This window comes from Monodelphis domestica, chromosome 3 (genome assembly GCF_027887165.1).
Source record: "Monodelphis domestica isolate mMonDom1 chromosome 3, mMonDom1.pri, whole genome shotgun sequence".
Classification (NCBI taxonomy): domain Eukaryota; kingdom Metazoa; phylum Chordata; class Mammalia; order Didelphimorphia; family Didelphidae; genus Monodelphis; species Monodelphis domestica.
Window position 1 is genome coordinate 434,815,115 of NC_077229.1, and position 20,590 is coordinate 434,835,704.

The following is a 20,590-nucleotide window of genomic DNA, read 5'->3' on the forward strand; positions in this document are numbered from 1 at the left end:
AAAAAAGGATAATGTCCCAGGCTTGGAATTACTGGCTCCCAAATCTGGCTTTAAATGCTTCCTAGCTGTGTGACTCTGGGTAACTCACTTAACCCTGATTGCCTAGCCCTTACCTCTCTTCTCCTTAAATAGCAGTTCTAAGACAGAAGATAAGAATTGTTTTGTTTTGTCTTGTTTTCTTTTAAGTAATCTTTTAACCCCAGAAGGGTCAGACCTATAAATTAATACAAATTTTAAAAAATTTAAATAGTTTTTGTTGTTATTGTCAACTTGTGCTGTAAGAATTTAGGAAAGGGTAGGATTCACTATGGTCTAGAAAAGTTGAGAAAGACTTTGGGGAAAAGATTGACTTAGAATAATCATAAGCTGAACAGTCAATTCAATCCAATGAATATTTGTTATCCCCAGGCATGGAGACATGTCCCTGCCTTCAAGGAGTTGACATTTTACTAGAGGGAAATGAGAGGAGGCAAATAAATACAAAGTCATTTTGAAGAGATGGGGTTAATAATGGCAAGAATGAGGAATGGCCTCTTGTGGGTAGTGGCACTTGATAATAGAGAATAAACTCTTAGAGGCAACTAGGTGGTGCATTGGATAGAATATCAGCCCTAGTGACAGGAAGACTTCATCCCCCTGAGTTCAAATCTGGTCATAGACACTTATTACTCATGTGTCCTTGGATCTGGAGTCAGGAAAACTGGAGTTCAAATCCAATCTTAGACACTTACTAGCTGTGTGAGCCTGGGCTCTTAACCCTGTCTGCCTCAGTTTCCTTAACTGTAAAATGAGAAAGAAATGATCAGCCATTGTGGTATCTGCCAAGAAAACCCCAAATGGGATCAGGAAGAATTAGACACGATTGAAAAAAGACTGAATAACAACAAAATCTTTTAAAAAATTAAGAAAAATAAAGGCTAAAGAAGAAAAGCATATGACATTACTTATGTGTTAATGATTTGGAGGTTTGGTTTTAAAAGATAACTCTTATAAAAATGAATAACATGGAGTGGTAATATATGTATAACCCAGTGGAATTGCCTATTGGCTTGGGGAGTGGGGAGAGAAGAGGGGAGGGAGAGAAAATGAATCATGTAACCATGGAAAATATTTAAAAATTAAAAAAGAAAAAGAAAAGCTAAAAGGACTTTAGATTTCATTTAGTCCTAGTCTTTCAATCTGTTGACATGGAAACTGAGGACCAGAGAGCTTTATCGAGTTTGTAGGTATAGACACAGGCCATCTGGGTGATATAACTTTAGATAAAAACACACATTTTTTATTTGGATTTGTTATTTCATTGATGTGGAGAACTCTGAACATGGAGATTGCATCCCTTGGTGCCGATAGCCACCCATCTCTAATTTATAATCTTAGAAAGTACCTTGGGGGCCCTGAGAGTTTAGATGACCCATTACCTTTTACTCCTTTCCTCATAGTGCCCCTCAGAAAGATATTCATGTTTATGTGCCTCTATGTGTTACATACATGCATGCATACATACACACATACATACATCTTTTGAATTAATGGTTTTCTCTGCTGTGTGTTACAAGAAATGAATTTTGGGGGTGGTAATATAGTAGTATGTCAAGATAAAGCTATTTAGATACATCCATAATATCTTTTTGTTGCTCTTCCCTCTGTTTATCTATTGCATTGCCAAATATTTTAAAAATTAATTTGACTGAATGCTGCTATATTGTATGTGTGTTTCTATGCATTGAGTGGAGAAAATCTGAGATAAATATCAGGGAATGGAAAACTGTTGGAGCCATCTCTACAGAGAAAAACTCTTATCTGTATGGGGCTGTGAATGTGATGTATGAGTTATATGTATTTCTTGGAAGGTAGTCATACTCCTTGAGTTATTTGTTATATGTTTGGTTTAAAAAAAAACAAACAGGAGGCAATATAAATTTGCCTCTTTGGTTATTTTGGTACAAAACTTCAAATATAAGCAGATGCTGAGAACCTTCTCTCCTGCCATTTAATATATTAGGAAAAGGGGCAGAGAATTTTATATAATGTCAGTTCTTCTCAGTTCCTATATCTAACTTGTTTTCAGCATCTGAAAGCATTTTCCATTGTCCTCCATGGGTTTAAAGTTTATCTCTTCTATTTTTCTCCCTTTTGGGCTATTTTTCAACCAGTAAGCCCATTCTTCCAGTTCACTGCTGGGTTTAATGAAGATTTATTTTGTCTATGGTAGATACTGAGTGAGAATGGGCAGCAAAAGTATATAATGGAGGCTTTTTATGTGGGCATTGGAGGCAAGGGAATTGCTGTGATGCACTTTTTTCCATTATTTTAAACTATTCCTCTTCCTTATCAATTTGAACAATGTCATCATGGGTAATTTTTATAGATTTTCTTCAGGTTTTTGATTTGGAATCATATTTATTAGCTATTAAGTATTTTTGGAATCGTTTTCCTAATACAGAAAGTCATTTGATTATTATTTCTTGAATGCCAGATAGCTTAAGAATATCCTTTTCAATGATGTAGTATGGGACAAGTAGTAATAAGGCTTTATTTAAGGATACCTAGCTGTATGGCTATAGGAAAATTATTTAACCACTCTGAATATACTTTCTCATTTTTAAGATATAAATATTTATATTTGTTTCAGATTGCTTTTGGTAAAATGTAGAGTCCTCTTTAATATATAAACATGAGTTCTGTTACTACAACTTCCTGTTGTTACAGACAGTAATTGTTATTGTGGTTTCTTTTTTTCCTCATTATTGTGGTTTCTTTTTTTTTTAAGTTTGGTAATTTTTTTCTCCCCAATTATATTTAAAAACAATTTTTAACATTAATTATCTAACATTTTGAATTCTAAATTCTCTTTCTTCTTCCCTCCCCACAACCCTCCCTCAGTTGGTAAACAATTTGATTTCAGTTATACATGAGTTGTAGTGTAAAACATTATATATATATATATATATATATATATATATATATATAATGTATCCTAATTAGCCCCACCAACCATCTGATTTTTATTATATCTTCTGCTAAGAGGCAAAACAGCACATTTTTGTATTTCCAGAGACACTAGCCATACTCAGAACAACAGGCTAGATTTGAGCAGCCATGGTGGTTAGGGGTAGCACTCTTTTAATTTCAGGAGGACAAAGGGATCGAAGGTCTTTTTCAAATGGTAGGGATAACAGATAACAGATCCCCAAGCTCTTTACATATAAATACACTCATTTCTTGCAAAGCTAGATGATATGCACACAGAACATCTTAGAATTTCTTGGGTGTTATCAAGACTATATTCATTCTTAGCATTCTTAATTGTTTCTATTTTTGTAGGGGAAAGGGATTAATATGGCTAAAATGATTTCATTTCCTAATTTATAGCAGATTTGTATTAACAGATTCAAAAGAGGTTAGGAGGGGAGAAAAGACTTCTATAGATAGTTGTAAAGAAGGGAAAATGAACAAAATGAAAAGCAGGCGAGAGAACTTTGGTGTATGAGAAAGAAGTCTTGCTCACCCCAAAAAAATGAATGAAGTTATTAATGTTATAGTTAAGTATATTAATGGTTAATTTTCCTTCCATCTTCCTTCTTCCTTCCATCTACCCCATCCTAAATTAGCCTCTTTACAAAAGACTAGAGAAATTTGCCTCATTACCTTTCTCAAAAAAAGCATACAAAGTTAGAAGTAAGAAGGACCCTACCTCCAATACCAGGATCAGTGATGGGAGGTCAAAACAACCTTAGGTATGGGAAAACAGTTCTTTTTAGTATTTTGTTTTTGTGTGTTTATAATTTCAAAGGGAGAAATGTGGTTTATATGGATCTCAATCAGCAAACAAGCATAAGGCACCTACTGTGTGCTGGATACTCTATTCAGTATAAGAGATAGCAAGCCAAAAGTTAAAATGGCCCTTGACTTCAAAGAGCCTTCAGTTTAGTCAGAGGAGATAATGAGTATATACATTATGGGGTGGAAAAACTCAAGCACCCAAGATAATGAGGAAAGGATTCATGTAGAATGTAGCATTTGAGATGAACTTTGAAGGAAACTATGGATTCTAAGAGCTAGAAGTGAAAAGAGAGTACATTCTAGGCATGGGAGACAGCCTTTGCAAAAGAGGTGGGAGATGAAATGCTGTGTACAATCAAAAAGAAGAAGGTCAATGTGGTGGGAACACAATATGCAGAAAGGGGAATGATGTGTAATAAGGCTGAAAATAAGGTAAGCTGAAGATCTTTGATTGTCAAACAGAAAAGTTTATATTTAATCTTAGAGGTAATTGGGAGCCACTGCATTTTACTGAGGAGAGGGTGACATGGTTGGATTTTTGCTTTAGAAAAATTTGTTTGTCAGCTATGTAAAGGATGGATTGAAGCAGACCAAAGTCAGTGACACACAAGGAAATGAATGGACAAAGGTTATATATCAAGAGCAGCCCTGCCATGTTAGGTTAGGTAAGAAGCAGAGAGGCAATAGACCACTGCTGCACATTGCCTTGTGTTCAAGAGGAACTTAAATGGATAGCTTAATATTGAGAATATAAATTACCCTAGTGAAATATGACACTAATTTAATTTTGATTTGTCAAGTCTTTGCCTAGGGTTAGTACAAAAAAGTTAAATTATTTCCACTATATTCTTAGAAAACAGGGAAGCATGACATTAATTTTAAAAAGCTTTCTACACAAAGGAGAAATTCACACAGGATGAGGATGACTTATGATCAGTCACTGTGGAAGGAACCACCCACATAGATGAGGTCACATCAAAGACTTATCAAAGTATTCATCCCAAATGGTTAACATTTTAAAATATGGAATATTTAAAAGAATTCCATTCAGGCACCAGGAAAATCCATATATGTGGAGGCTCCTTTTTTTATCCAGAGATGTCTAGGAAGGGCAGTAATCTCCAACTGCTTTAAAAAATCATGATTTTTAATTTTATATTTGTTCAGTTAGTAAGTATTCATTTTTTTGTCCCTTTTGCTATACCCAAGTGGAAAAAAATGAAAAGAAAAAAGAATACCCTTATAATAAATATGCATCATTTGACTGCCTTCTTCTAGCCCTATTCCTGCCTTATGTACTTTTCTCACCTTTTTCTTTTGATTCACTTCCAGAACACAAGGTATCCACTTCTTAAACTCCTGCTTTTGAAGACAAGATTTGCCTGGTACTTAGTTTTCTTTTGCTTTGTAGTTTTTAAACCTTTACCTTCAATCTTGGATTCCAAGTCGGAAGGATGGTAAGGGCTAGGCAACTTGGGTTAAATGACTTGCCCAGGGTATAGCTGGGAAGTATCTGAGGCCATATTTGAACCCAGGACCTCCCTTCTCTAGGTGTGGCTCTCTATCTACTGATCCACCTAGCTGCCCTGGTACTTAGTTGTTGTTGTTTTTTTTTTTTGTGGTAATGTCACTTAAAACTTTTTTAAAATTTACATTTTAACTCTTTTCAATGGTTTGGAGGCACTTCCTCCTATAATAGTTACTTTATATTTCAATTTATGTTTATATAGATTCTGCATTTATCAAATTTGAGAATCTGATTGTTGAATTCACAGTAAAAATGGTTTTATTTTTGTGAGAATTCTGATGCTGATAGTGGTGGAGTGAGAGGTGGTTTATGGACTCCAGCAATGCAGAACTCTTTTGATCATGTTATCTTCATTATTTGTTAGAGTGCTAACGTATATATTATTTTAATGGTATGAATTAAATTATGAAATACCTTGGGATTTACTTTATTACAATAAAATACATAAAGTAGTGTTTGAATGAACATAAATGATAGGGGAACACCAGCTGATTTTTGGCCCTTACCTGAAACACAAGTTTTTGGACCCATTATGCTCAGTGGTAGTAGCATTGAAGTTCTTGCAGATTTTCTTAAGTATTCAATTATGGAAGCCTTTCAGATAAATATATAACATTTACCATGATCTGAAATAGTCTGCTCTCATACTGCCCATAGATTTCACAAAATAATGTGCAAAATGTTCATTATATCTAATATTATGATAATTTTGTATGGAGGAGATTATGATAGATTCCTTTGACCAATAATTTGCCCTTATTTCATGCTTCATTTCATCACTGTAATCAGAGAATTGTTAAGTGAAGATATCTCTATGGTAGCATCTATCAAAGAACCTTATATAATCTTAACATGCTTGGGTGACATCTTATTAGATGAGAACTTTTAAAGCTTCTTTTTTCTCTACTAGATGAATCAATAAGTTTTTATTAATGTTTACTTTGTGCCATGCACAGTTAGGTACTGGAGTGTCAAATGCTTTTTTGTAATCAATGAACATCAAATAGATTTTCTGTTCTTTGCACCTTTTAGTGAATTGTGTCTGTGAAGAGAGGTACCCTCTAGAATAGCATTTTAAGGATCTATGTTGTTGTTCAGACATTTCTGACTCTTTGTGACCCTGTTTGGGGTTTTCATTGGAAAGATACTAGACTGGTTTGCCATTTTGTTCTTCCAATTCATTTTACAGATAAGGAAACTGAGGCAAACAGGGCTAAATGACTTACTCAAGGGCATACTGCTATTAAGTATCTGAGGTCAGATTGGAAGATGAGTTGTTTTTTTTTTACTCCAGGCAGGACCAGTACTCTATCCATTGCACCAAGTAGCTGCCCTATAACTTCCCTTCTATTTTCATCAAGGATACATTTGATAGATGTACAGGCCATTCTTTATAAAGATCTCCTGGAGTTGAGAACATAGGAAGAAGGGAAGAAGTTGGTAACATCCTCTCAATTGTCTTTTCTCTTTTAGTTTTATTTCTGCTAATATATATGTGAATTTTCAACGTCTCTGGTATCTTGTGCAGATGGAAAATTTGCAACATCTGAGCTACATTCCCAGTATCCTTTTAAGTTATGACCTCATTTTACATAAGGATGCTTAGGAGATAAATTTGGCTTAGACCCACACTGTGGAGCTCTTTTTTCAGAGTTTGTGCTTTTGGTAAAGTGCTGCAGGTGTGTCTCTCTTTGCTCTGCTCATTTGACTGAAAGAACCTTTTTTTCTTTCCCCTCTCTTTTTATTATGATTAAAAATCCTACATTTTCCTTCTTTGAGATATCTTGAAAACTGACCTAACATTACTTTCAAAATTGTTTTGTTTCTAGAAGGAGTTTCTTTAATTTTCTTATGAACAAAACTGGATACTGAGATAGAGGTCAAATGCATTGTCTTTATCATAGATGATGAATATAAAAGTCGTGTTAAGTGGTATCGTTTAAGAAATGTAAGTCCAGAAAGGAGATGGAGTGACCATGTAGCAAAAGTAAGGGATGATGATACCTGGACAGCTCTAGACATCTTGCCAGAACCCAGGAAAAACTAAGAGATTCAAGGAAGGCCATTAAACACATTGGGTAAATTCTCCCTGGAAGATTTATGTGAGGATCTTGTTAAGAACTGAATGATTGAAAGGCAGCAGGGTGGCTCAATGGATTGAGAGCCAGGTTCTGGATTCAAATGTGACTTTAGACATTTCCTAGCTATGTGACCCTGGACAAGTCCCTATATCCCCGTTGCCTAGCCCTTACCTTTTTTTCTGCCTTGCGGCCACCAATATACAGTATTGATTCTAAGATAGATGGTGAGGGTTTTTAAAAGAATTGAATGATTGGGTTGTTTGTTTTGTCTTTCTTTTTAACCTCAGAACTTCACACAGTTCCTGGCATAAAGTCCTAAAGATTATTGACTAACTGTTTGCTATCTGTACCATTGGAAAGGGTTCTCACAATGATAAGACGGCAGATTTGTTGAATTATAAAAAAAATGAAAACTAGTCCCAGTAGCTTCATGAATAATACAATTATTAAAGGTTATATCACAGGAATAGATAGATACGTTAAAAGTATTCCAACATCACAGGCTTTTAAAATTATAGTTATTTTTAAATATTAATCAAATTAGGTTGTATGATAAGGACCCTAGTAAATGAGAGAGCACTTAAAAACTAGAATTAGAGAGAGGAAAGTCTATCTTTAATTTGGTGTCTCTTATCTTTCCAGGCTTTAAAAATTGATTTCTATTTAACAGCCATTTACTAAGTACTCTATGTATCAGCTACCTTGCACTAAACTTCTGATATTCCCTTAAGATTTCCGTTATGCATCAATAAGCTGGCTGTATTTCATGCTTTTTGGACACAAGCGTTCTGGGAGCATTTGTATTGCCTTAGGATTCTGACATTATTTGGGCTCTACTCTCTCCATTTAAATGTCAGCTGTGCTTATTAAAATGGGAATTTCTCCTTTTTTGTCTCATCATATTTAAAGGGGAAAAAGACACTTCCCCAACAAGTGCTTTTTTTATGTGGCCATCCCAGACATGGTGGTTGTGACTCTCTGCCTGGCTTCACTGTTACCCCAGCTTGTGTTTTATGCAATCACAGGGGTTGGTATGGGATTTTTGTTTTTGACTGATGTGCAGTTATTTTTAAATGGACTTTCCTGGATGACTAAGAAAGGTGTTAAAAAATGGAGTGGAAGGAATGTGATTTCCACTAAACAATTAGTCATCCTCATATGTTTTAGAGCTGGAAGGGAAGGCCTTCCACATCATTTAGCCCAGGAATTCTTAACATGTTTTGTATCATGGACCCTTTTAACAGCCCCCTTCTCAGAAAAAGGTTTTCAAAGGAAACCAATTATACTGAAATACAATTACCAAAATATAAAAAAGTTAATGAAGCTGGATTAAAAATTCCAGATTTAGTTCACTCTCATCATTTTAAAGATAAGGCAAATAAGATCCAAAGACTTACATGAAGTCACATTAGTAATATTAAGAAACAGAACAGATTAACTAGGTGGCACAGCAGATAAAGCTCTGGGTCCGGAGTCAGGAAGATGTGAGTTCAAATTTGATCTCCCACACTTATCTTATTGCTATTACCCTGGGCATGTCACATAACCATTTTTGCCTCAGTTTCCTCATAGGTAACATGAGCTGGAAAAGGAAATGGCAAACTACTCCAGTGGCTCTACCAAGAAAACCCCAAATGAGGTCATGAAGAGTTGGATGCTACTGAACAATAAAAAAAAAGAACTCTAGTCCTCTAATTCCAATCCATCCCTCTCCCCAATCTATCATACTTGGTTACTTTCTGGAAGGGAAAAGAAGACACATTTACTTGCAGGTGGTTATGATTAGTGGTAAGGAGTTAGGTGAATATTCTCCCAGGTAAGATCTTTTATAGGAGAGGTGAGTATAGACTAGAAATATCAGTAATTATTAATGGAAACAAAGAAATCCAAGTATTTCTTCTCTCTCTGGGAAAAATTAGCTTTTTAACCTTTCAGATGTGAATTCTATTTGATTTTTTGTTAACTGTTGTTTGCCAGTACTTCTTCGTACAGTGTAGGTCATGCCATCTTATCCTTTTTTTAGTTTCCATTCTTCTCTCTAACAAAGGCTCTATATAACTAATGCACTTGAGAGCTTTATTCTTGTTATTCTTGTTCTTACCATCTCTTGAGGGTAACTATTTGCTACTGAGGTTGGTATCTTGCCTTTAAAAAAAAAGTAGGGAGGTAGACTGTCCCTAAGGGATCGTTTTACAGTCGGTGGAGTAGCATTTATGAAACAAAACCCGAGGGGCAGTGAGGTGCTCTCAAGCCATGCCTTCAGACCTCTTACCTGCAAAGCCTGATATATTCGTAGTTTGACATTTAACTTTTATGATGCTGTTTGCTGCTGAGGCAGTGGTAGCAAAGCTGTGTTTTCTGTTGCCTTTTTTGCCTCTAGAATCTGCAAAATTCCTCATATGGTAGTTGGCTCTGGAGCCACTGAAAATGCTGCTTCCTTCTTCCCCACATTTGAATTTTCATTCCATTCCAGATTCCAGCTCTGTGAGCAGCAGCTTCTAGCCTAGACAAGCTGAGCACAGCACCACCTGGCACACAGCTAGGGGGTGGCTGGGGGTGGCTCGCAGTTCACTTACCTGGGATATGTGCTGCTCACATACCAAGGGAGGCTGCCTACATGCCACACTGCTCTCCTTGTGTTCCGGGCGATGCCACAGAGAAGAAGGTTCGTGCAGCCAGTTCTCATTGCTGAGGATCTCGCTGACTGCCTACCTGTCTGGAGAAACAGGCAGAGACTGCCATTTTCCCTTTAGCCTTGCCATTGTTGTGGGTAACATTCATCTCCTGCATCTGTAGGACCAGCTCCATAAGCTTTTTTATTCTTTGAAGAAAGAGTCTTCTTCCTGCCATCTGGTAAGTGCTGCTCTCAATGTTCAGTTCTTCTAGCTTATGCAATCTCTGCATATTTTGAACATTAAGATACAATTCTTTTAATATTGATTCATTTAGCTTTGATCTAAATTCACTATCATTTGGGGGGTTATTTTTAACTGTAGGGAAAGGGAAGGGATTATGTGTGTGCACAAACTGTCATGTCACTTGGAAATGATTTCTCTTCAGAATGACATTATGAAGTATTATGCATAAATCCTTGGGTGCTTTTATTGCCCTCCCCATTCCCTTATGAATATCTGGTGACATTTGCCATTTGGGTTTCTGAATTATTTAAAATAGGCAGTGGGAAAAGCGCTAGTGTTTCATGTTCTGAAGTCTTATGGTACATAATTACCACCAAGTGAATTCAAGAAAAGATATTTTCTTTTTTTATTCACTTTTAAGTTGTTTCAAGTTATTTAAGTGGGACTAAAACTTTTGAGGTTGCAAAAATAAAGCCTTTCTCCATTCTTCTTTTCTTCATTGCAGTTTAATACTCTGGGAAATATAACCAGTTCCCATATGCTTTATTGCTTTCAGATAGAGGTGGCTGAAATTTCTTTCAATTAGCTTACATGTAGCCTAACATTAGCTTTCCTCTGTGTGTGTGTGTGTGTGTGTGTGTGTGTGTGTGTGTGTGTGTGTGTGTGTGTGTGTGTGGACAGGTCAGATCACTGAGATGAAGCTAGATTACAGTCTCATAATTACTAAAGAGTTTTTAAATTTGGAGATGACTTGCGTCATGAAGAGGTCTTTGGAGCAGGAATGTTGACTCACTCACATATGCGGAGTCTAATAGTTTTCCTGCCCAGTTCTCAACCCAAATTAGTCAACTGTTACCCTTTTTGGAACCTAACTCTGGTCTTTTATGGATATCTTTAATGTGACATCATGGTTGCAGACTGAAAATTCTAAGGTGACCCAACCAAAAAGTAGTAATGCTAATAAGTCATTCATCTACTCTGCGGAATTTGTATCTCTTTCTCCTCCCTTCAAACTGAAGGTACATTAGCCTCTGGAAATATGTTCCCTGAGCACCCGAGCACTTCTTAGTAACATTTGAAGGAAGGTAGTGATTTTTTTGGTTTATACTAGGCATACACTTTGCTTTGTGGGTACAAGGCATGCAGAGAGCTTGATAATACTCAAGTGGAAAATGTCTTCAAGGGTCAGTTCCTCCTCCCCCCTTCTTCTTCTATAATGGCATAAGGAGTGAGGAAACCATTCTGAGTTTACCTCAAGGTTACAAAACAACTTCATTATTCAGTTAACGTTATTTCAACTTCTCTCTTGCTGCTGAATGGAAGAGGAGGATATTGGAGCAAAGGTCAGGATATACATGTAGCAGCTTGATGCATGACTAGAGATGAATTTGTCAAAAATCTTGAAAACCTGGGCAGTCAGACTAGGTTGACAACATGTTGTTTTGCTCTTTTGCCTGAATTTGGGAGGGTACTCATGACTAAGTAGGTGGTGGGAAGACTTAGCAGAAATGAAGATAACGCTTTGACTGATTGAGTCAGAGGCTTTGTGGGGCTCTGGAAAAGTTATCTGAAATATTGCTGGTAGTGAATAAAAATGAAAAAGAAGAAAGAAAAAATCATTAATACACTTTAAAGTAAATATTTTAAATGTTTTTAAAATAAAGAAATACACCAACAAGTTGTTCTTGGTAAATTTCTATTTATGAACTAAATTTCCTATAGAAAAATAGACTTTAATGCATAGAGCACTATCTCTAAAAAAGAGAAAGGAGAGTAATTATTTTCAACAAAGAAGAAAAGTGCAACAATTTATGATTTAGAGAGCCATAAAAAAGACCGGAAAAAAGAAAGAAAAATCTGCCAACCAATATATACCCATGCTTCTGATACCAGGGCAATGCCCTTCTCCTGAAATGACCCAAACACTTTTTGGCAACAATAAGTTGCTTGCTTTATCTGAATGCATTTTTCTGCTAGTGAACTCTGATCTCTTCCCAAGGGGCTACTCTCCTTGGTTAATGATCTTTAATGTAAATGATCCCATGCACTTAACTAGGCCACTTGCTAATCACTGCATCCTAGGTTGAACTCTGAGTTTCTTCTCTATGATTTCATTTCTGCAGCCATCTACCAACCAGTGAAAACTGGGCCTGGCTAGCTGATACCTTGTGCTTACCCTGTCTCTTGGGGGAATTTAGTAGGTGAGTCAGATGAGGTAACACAGTAGAGGGAGCTGTAGCTCAGACTGCCCTACACTAGCAGAGCCCTGTCAAATCTCAGGTTCCTGCAATTATCTAGTATCTCATTCCCTACTTGTTCCCTAGGTTTTTCTTCTTCAAAACAATAACAAAATCAACCTCTTATTTAAAAAAAAAATACATACACTTATTTCCTCCATCTTCCCCTTCCCAAGTAAAAACCAAAGAAAAGAAAAACAAAACCCTTGTAATAAATATGAACAGTCAAACAAAAGAAATTCCTGCATCAGCAATGTCCAAAAATGTATATTATTTTCTTCACTTTTGATTCCATCACTATTCTGTCAAGAGGAGGGTCTCATTCTTCATTACTGGTTCTCTGTATGATGTGATTTAGTCATTACTTTGAATAGTTCTTAAAGTCTTTCAGAATTGTTTTTCTTTAGAATATTGTTGTGATTGTAAAAATTGTTCACTTGGTTTTACTCAGTTCTTTTTGTACCAGTTTGTAAAAATCACCTGAAGTTTCTCTGAAACTATTTCATAATATCTTATGAAATTCCATTTCATTCATTTACTATAACTTATTCAGCCATTTCCAATTGATAAATGTCTCCCCACACTCCCCACCTTAGTTTTCATTTTTTTTTGGCCATTACCAAAAAGGACTTCTATAAATACTTTATTCTTTGATGTCTTTGGGGTTTTGGTGTATCTGGATTAGATCCTATGATTTGGATGAGAACTGGAGAGATTCTTAAAGAACATCTGATAGAGTGTTCGTATTTTTAAAAATATAGGAAATTTATACTAAGATCCAGGTACCCCAAGTCTAAATCCAACTGGTTTTCCACTACCCATGTTTTCTACTTAGAATTCAAAGTCAAAAGAATTTTAGAGCATGATGATAAAATGTCTGATCTGGAATGGTCCTTTAGGGCCCATCTAGCCCAAACCCTCATTTTACAAACTGAGGTGAACAGAGGCAAAATAATTTGTCTGATGATCATACAGTTAGAGAGTCAAACATGAGGCTGTAACCTCAATTTCACCTGGCCTGGGTCAAGATTTTTTCCATTTTTCCCCATCACATCATCCTTTGCCCCTTTTAGTTTAGTTTAGTTGTCAGTAGTGGCTTCTTCAAATGCTTTGCAATAACATAGAATGACTTATTTGTTATATGTCCATTGGTAAAAATTGGAAAATAATCTAACCAGAAACCTGAGACATTAGCAGTTTCTTGGAGAATCTACTTTGTATGTGCCTTGTCAATTAATTCTGCTTTTTAAAAAAAATCTTAGTATTTCCCATTGAGTATTTACATTTTTTCCTTGACCTTAATAAGCCTCACTTTGAGTTCATTGTTTTATTTGTTACATATCAAAGTGATATTAGTGTGAATTAGCCAATGTATCCTCTGAGATGATGCATTTGCACTTCATTGGATAATTCATAAGGGTCTCATGAATCTTGAATTGGATTTTTTTCAGTGTTTTGTCTTAAGTTCATTATGTTTGGCTACTTTTTGTAGAATCTTTAGTTATGTTTTTGGTCATAAGAATATAAGGAATTGCAGAAGAAACACTAATGATCGAACATCATTTATCCCTAAGTAAGATTTCCTGGCCCTTCCTCTTTATTAACAACTTACTTTGTGGCTGTACTGCCCTAGGCACTGGCAATACAAAAAGAAGCCCAAAAGAGAAATGGAAGCTTACATTGGATTGGGGAAAGACATTATATAAAAAGGTGCTAAAAGGGAGGAGGGAAGAAAAGGTACTTAACTAGCGACATGGTGGGAAAAGAAGTCTGAAGAGTAAAATAATGGATCCCAGAGAGGAATGAAAGACAATAAATATATACTTTTGTTTAAAATAAAAGCTTTTTAATTCATACTTAGCAGAGGAGGACCATGCCTGACATTTCTCTTGTCATTTCCACAGAGCCTTGTATAGTCTTCAAAGTATATGTCCTTGCCACATAATAGCTACGCAGTAAATATTTATTGAATAAGGTCTTAAAAAGTCACACATGGAGAAAAGCTTTGGGACACTGCATTTTAATTCACTTAACAGTGTGACTATCTCAAACAAGGCAAAAACTTATCTTTCTTTGTACAGTGCTTTTAAAAATCTGCTTTAATAGAAAGGTGGATGGTGGGGTTCAGCTAGATGGTTCAGTAGATAGAAAACCAGGTCTAGATACTTTGCCAGGAAAACCACAAAAGGGTAACAAATAGTCAAACATATTTTGGCCAAGTTGTTCTGAAGACACATTTCACATATCCAATAAAAAACTCATGCAGGAAATAAAGTGAAGGATTTTGTGCTTTAATTTGAAGTCAGATTCCAACATTTCCTTCTTTGGCTGAAGATAGCATATTTTTATCACCAGTCTTTTGGGGTTTTCTTGGAACTTTGTTATGATGGTAATAGTTTAGTCCTTCTCAGTTGATCATTGTACAATATATTTCTTCTACTGTACATACTGTTCTAGTTCTGCTCACTTCACATTGCATCAGTTCATATATGTTTTTCCAGGCCTCCCCCTCCCCATTAATTCCTTTGATATTCCTGACTGTTTTTCTAGATGCATTTTGATATTATTTTTCTAGTTCTATAAAATAATTTCCAGTTATTTATTTTGTATCCTGCATCTTTGCTAGATAACATGCTTTCTGTTGCCCAGTTAAATCAGTCTTCTTGCTCTTCTTCACACAACAAAAACACTATTTCCTCTTCAATACCTTTGCACTTGCCTAGAAAACTTTCATCTTTGGCAGTTAGAGCACCTTCTATATTAAACCCCTCCTTTTCTTTTGGAGGAGGATCAATTTCTTAGGTTAGTAGTAACAAATAAATTGAGTCAATAGCCTATTTCAATAACAAAAGATAAGGTCTGCTCTTATTCTATATCCCACCAGCAACTGCTAATGCCTCCTACAAGGAGGAAAAAAACTATTTTGCATGCATTTTGTACATGCAATACATTATCCACACATATGTGGTTCCCTGAGAAAAAAAAGATGCAGTTTAATTTTTGTCTTTTTGTCTCCAGTGCCTTTGTGCCTCGCACATAGGAGTTTAACAAATGCTTACTAGACTAGTATTTTAATTGATAACCCATAAGTGGTCATCAGTAGGGTTAATACTGCTGTCTGGTGATAAAGAATTCACAATGTACTGAATCAGCAAGGTCACTTTCCTATAGTTATAATTTTTAAGGCATTTCCCACCATATCAAAGCCAAATTTCTCTGGTGAATAAGATGAGGAGCTCTCTTGTCTCAGAGGAGAGATATTAGTTATTCTCTTTGTAACTAATTGTAATACCTTATATTTTAATCTTTAAAAGCCTGTCCATTTGAATGGAAGGCTTCTTCAGATGGAAAAAAAAATGGATTCAGCTATAATATGGAGTTTTGCTCCATGAGAGCAAGAACTAGGTTTATACCTTACACATAGTAGATGGTTTAATACATTTGTTGAATTCAGTTGACTTGACATGGAATTCAAATGACTAGAAATGGAGTACCTAATTCTAGTCTTGTTTTCTCAGAAGCCATGGAACCTTAGAGAAGATGTGACTATGAATGCCCTGCTATCTCTCTCTGGGCTTCAGTTTCTTCATCTGTTAAATGAATAATTTGGACTAGGAGACTATCCCTATGATGCATGACAGTTTTAACAATCTATGATTCTATGCTTTAAACATTTAAAAAAAATAATTTATCCTTTGAATAGAACCTTGTAGGGGACATAAACTGGCCCTAGAGCATGTGTTAGTGCCCCTGCCCAAATCTTATCCATTCTTACATGATTTCTTTTGCACTGTGGTATCAGTTTTGTTAAATATTAAGAGATCTTGAATTCACAGAAGCAGATCGTAGAAATGCCCTGACATATCGTTTCCTTTCAATGGGCTTAACAAAAGCCCATGCACAGAAATGATTAATATTTGCTCATTTGGATTTAGGGTTACAATCTTTTTATCTAAAGTATTATTAGCACCTAAATCTATTACATTAATTATTAATATACAGTAATTAATATCTATTAATGACAATATTTTATTTTTCTCCAGTTGCATGTAAAAAAATTTAACATTCATTTTTAACATTTTGAGTTCCAAATTCTCTTTTCCCTTCTCACTCTTCCTCATTTATCCCCCCCCCCCATCCATCTCTGAGATGGTACGCAATGTGATATAGAGTTATATGTATGATCATGTAAAACATTTTCCTATATTAGTCATTTTGTGAAAGATTTCAAACAAAAACAAAGAAGGAAAAAAAGAAAGTGAAATGGAATTTTTTATTATTAGTGTCTGGGATTGTATTGAATCATTGTGTTACTAAGAATAACTAGGTCTTTCACAGTTGTTCATCAAAAATATTAGTTACTTTGTACAGTATTATTTTGTTTCTGTTCATTTGACACCTCATCAGTTCATGTAAATTTTTCCAGTATTTTCGAATATCATCCTGCTCATCATTTCTTTTTTTGTTACCATTTATTTTTATTTTTAATACATAACATATAACATAACATGATTAGACATATGATTTGTTACTAATATGTAATGCATTTTAATAAATATGCTTATTTAAGGAAACAAATTCTCTTATTAGTTATGTCCAAAAATCTGTCTCATTCTTTTTTTTTTCTCCCTATTTTACCCCTTACCTCTCCCTAGGAAGGCAGGCAATATGACATAGGCTAGTGATGGTGAACCTTTTAGAGATATAGTGGTGGGTCCTGCCCCACCCCCAAACAGTGTCACACCTCTCTTCCTTCACTTCCTTCCCATTAGGGTTCCCCCCACCCTCACCCTGACAGAGGAGGAAGGAAGTGCTCCCATTGGACTGCTTGTTAGAGAGGCAGAATGTCCTGAGTTGCATGGAGAGGAGGGAAGGGAGTGGCTCTGCCCTGAGTCTCTCAGACTTTCTAGTAATGGACTCTGACAGGTGACTGCAGGTTTTCCCAGAGAAAGGGCTCTGCATGTCCTTTTTGGCACGTGCCATAGGTTCATCATCACTGACATAGGCTGTGTTTATATTATCACATAATGTATATTTCCTGGTTCATTATGTTGTGAAACAAAAGACATGTTGCATTCACTAGAAAAAATTCATCAAGGAAATAAAGTAAAGAATAATATGTTTCAATGTTCCTTCCACAGTGGCAGATATCCTTTTAATTCATGAACCTCTTGCAGTTGTCCTGCATCCTTGCCTTGTTGATAATAGTCAAGTCATTCACAGTTCATCATCATGCATTATTGTTTCTGTTTAAAACATTCTCCTGAGTATAGTATTCCATTACAATCATATATTACAACTTGTTCAGTCATTCTCTGATAGATGGACAACCCTTCAATTTCCCATTCTTTGCTACCATAAAAAGAGCTGCAATATATTTTTGTACAAATATGCCCTTTCCCCTTTTAAAAAAATTCTTTGGTTTACAGATCTACTGGTGGTACTGCTGGATTAAAGGGTATGCACAGTTTTAGAGCCCTTTGGGCATGGTTCTGAATTGCTCTCCAGAATGTTTATTACCTAAATTAATGTTATAATAATGTGGGCTACCATTATCTTGATGTCTTTAAGATCTTTTAACCAATTTTACCATTTATTATTAGCTAATGGGGCACAGAGAGGTTTAATGTCTGATTGCATAATTATGGAGGACTCATTCTTCTTGTGGAAACTTTCCCCACTAAAGCTTGCATTCATTGCCTTAGACTTTTTCCTGGGACACAGAAGTTAAAGAGACTTGCCCAACTGGCTAGGTTGGATCAAAAGCAGGATCTAAACATAGGTCTTCCAAATCCAAAGCCATCTTATATCCACTATGCTACAGGTACTATAAGTCATAATGTTGTCAGACTTATTGGAAATAGAACTAGTAGTGCAGGCCCTGAAAATTTGTGCTTATTGAATAATAATATTTATACACTGTAATATATCCTAATAGCTTATTTTTAACAAAAACAATGGCTCCCATATTGTCAGCTCTGCACTAGTTAATTTCATTTCCCTAATGTAAGCAGTTCTTAGCTTAAAATCAACTGCTTGCTATTAGAGAGTCATGGCTAATACCAATGAAATGATTATGATTTAAATATAATCTCCTGGAATTGTGGAGCCTAGCTATTCTTATTTATTATAAGACTTGTCATAGTATGCTTTAGTTTGTTTCTTAATGGGTATTAACACATTCATAAAATTATTCTCGGTATCTCTTTCATTGTGATAAATTAAATACTCTTCTATCTAGGTCATTAATTCTTATAAGGCTGCCTAACTTGTGGTGTTACGGTCAACAGTTTCAGCCACTACAAGAGAATGGAGGTAGATGAGAGTTAAGGTCAATAATTCTGAACAAGTCCTATGGCAACTATTTCAATGGACCTTCAACAAGGAAAAACTGTGGATCCTCATTCCTTGGCCTTGCTTTTATTCCTAGATGCCCAAAGAGAACATGAAAAGGAAGAAAAGGAAAATGAGATTACCTGGTTCCCCCCACCCCTATCCTACCCCCACCAAATGCTCTTCAAACTTACACATGTTATTTTTAAAAGAATTGTGTTCAGTAGAAACATGGCACTTTGTTTTATAATGACAAGGAGTGGTTGAGAGCAGAAACAATAAACAGCTGATAGAGATTGAGTGACTTGTAGGATTGGGGGAGGGAAATAATAGAAGAAAGATGTAAGTAATTAGACTCTTTCATTGTGTTCTAAAAGTACAAGAAATGAGAATTAGGTTCTATACTCCGGTAGTTACAGGACCATAATATTTGAAGACTTGCTGAGAAATGGTGAGCTCACAAATGACTAAGAAAAGAAAAATGTAATTTGTTTGCTTTACTCTTAATGGAAATAATGAGGTATTAATGGAAATAATGTCTCATTGTGGTGGAAAGGTCACCCAAGTTCAGTTCCCGGCAAGTCCTTACCAAGCTGGAAAGGTTTCAAGTATGGCGGACAACAGACTGTGTTTCTGTCATCTGAAGACCAGATTACTAAATTCTAATAAGCTCATTACCATAAAGTCAGTCACCAGATTATCAACTCTAAGGCTGTTTATTAAGGCATGAAATGTTTTCAGTTTGCATTGATAATGGGTGCCTCATGAAATCAAGGCTCTTTTGAAGTACACAAATTAATTGAAGTAATGAGGCACTGGACATCCCACTTAGCTTATGCTTAGATGTCTAGCTAGCACTCTTAACATGTGGAGTAGCTACAAACCTGAATGAAAGCAGTTACAGAAACCTCAAGAATCCTTGAAGATGGGAAAATAACAGAAAATATTATTGCTCTGAAGAAAGAAGTAATTCATTTGGCTGGTGATGGCAATAAAAGCCAAGTCTCACTGTCTAGGGAATCATGGGAATAGCCACAGGAAAAAAGAGGAGACAGAATTTAGAAATTAAGGGAAGATGAGGAGGTAAGAGTGATATTATAGCATCAGCAGTGAAGAAATTGGATTCTGATGACTAAAAGGAAGAAAAGGAGATAGAGGAATATGGGAGGAAAACAAAGAAACAATTGAGACTAGATAGCATTATTGCCACCAATTCAACTTAATGACAAAAGATCTTATACACCCCAGCAACCTTTGAGATTAAAAAAATGTATTAAAGCACCATGTTACGATTAATCTTGATAATCTCAAGTCACTAAAATATTTAAATTAATTTTAGTAATATATTGAATAAGACTGAGATTTGTATAACTTTAAAAAATTTTTAATACTTAAAATGGTTGTAATAATATTTTAGTGTTTAAGTGGCTAACTTTAAGTCCTCACTTTCTAAACTTCTTATTCCTCAGGATCAGATATCTAAAACCTGGGATCTCAGAGCCCATCTAGTCCAATTCCCATATTTCACAATTGAGGAAACTAAGACCCAGGGAAATTGTGACTTTTTCAAGGCCACACAGTGTCAAAGTCAAGATTTGAATTGTGTTCTTCATTCTGTACTTCACTACTTCCTACCCATAATATCTGTATAACTAAGATGTCATTATAATATAATAATAATGCTTTAAGTTATTGATGACTTCTTACTCTAACTTATAATCCTCATTATAATTCTGTAACACATTGTTCAGCCATTTCAGTTGTTTCCAA

At 35.5% G+C, this 20,590-nt stretch overlaps 1 protein-coding gene across 15 annotated transcripts in view; it reads left to right on the plus strand.

The window, feature by feature from the left end:
• The window catches only part of NEDD4L (NEDD4 like E3 ubiquitin protein ligase), a 444,249-nt gene that overhangs the window by 157,736 nt on the left and 265,923 nt on the right, over positions 1-20,590 (plus strand). The window contains exon 1 of one of the 15 annotated variants that reach the window (XM_056824476.1): positions 5,478-10,245. The exons of the other annotated variants lie outside the window; for them this stretch is intronic. The gene's annotated coding sequence lies outside the window, so the exon portion shown is untranslated. Of the gene's footprint in view, positions 1-5,477; positions 10,246-20,590 lie in introns of those variants that run through there. 15 annotated transcript variants of the gene reach the window in all.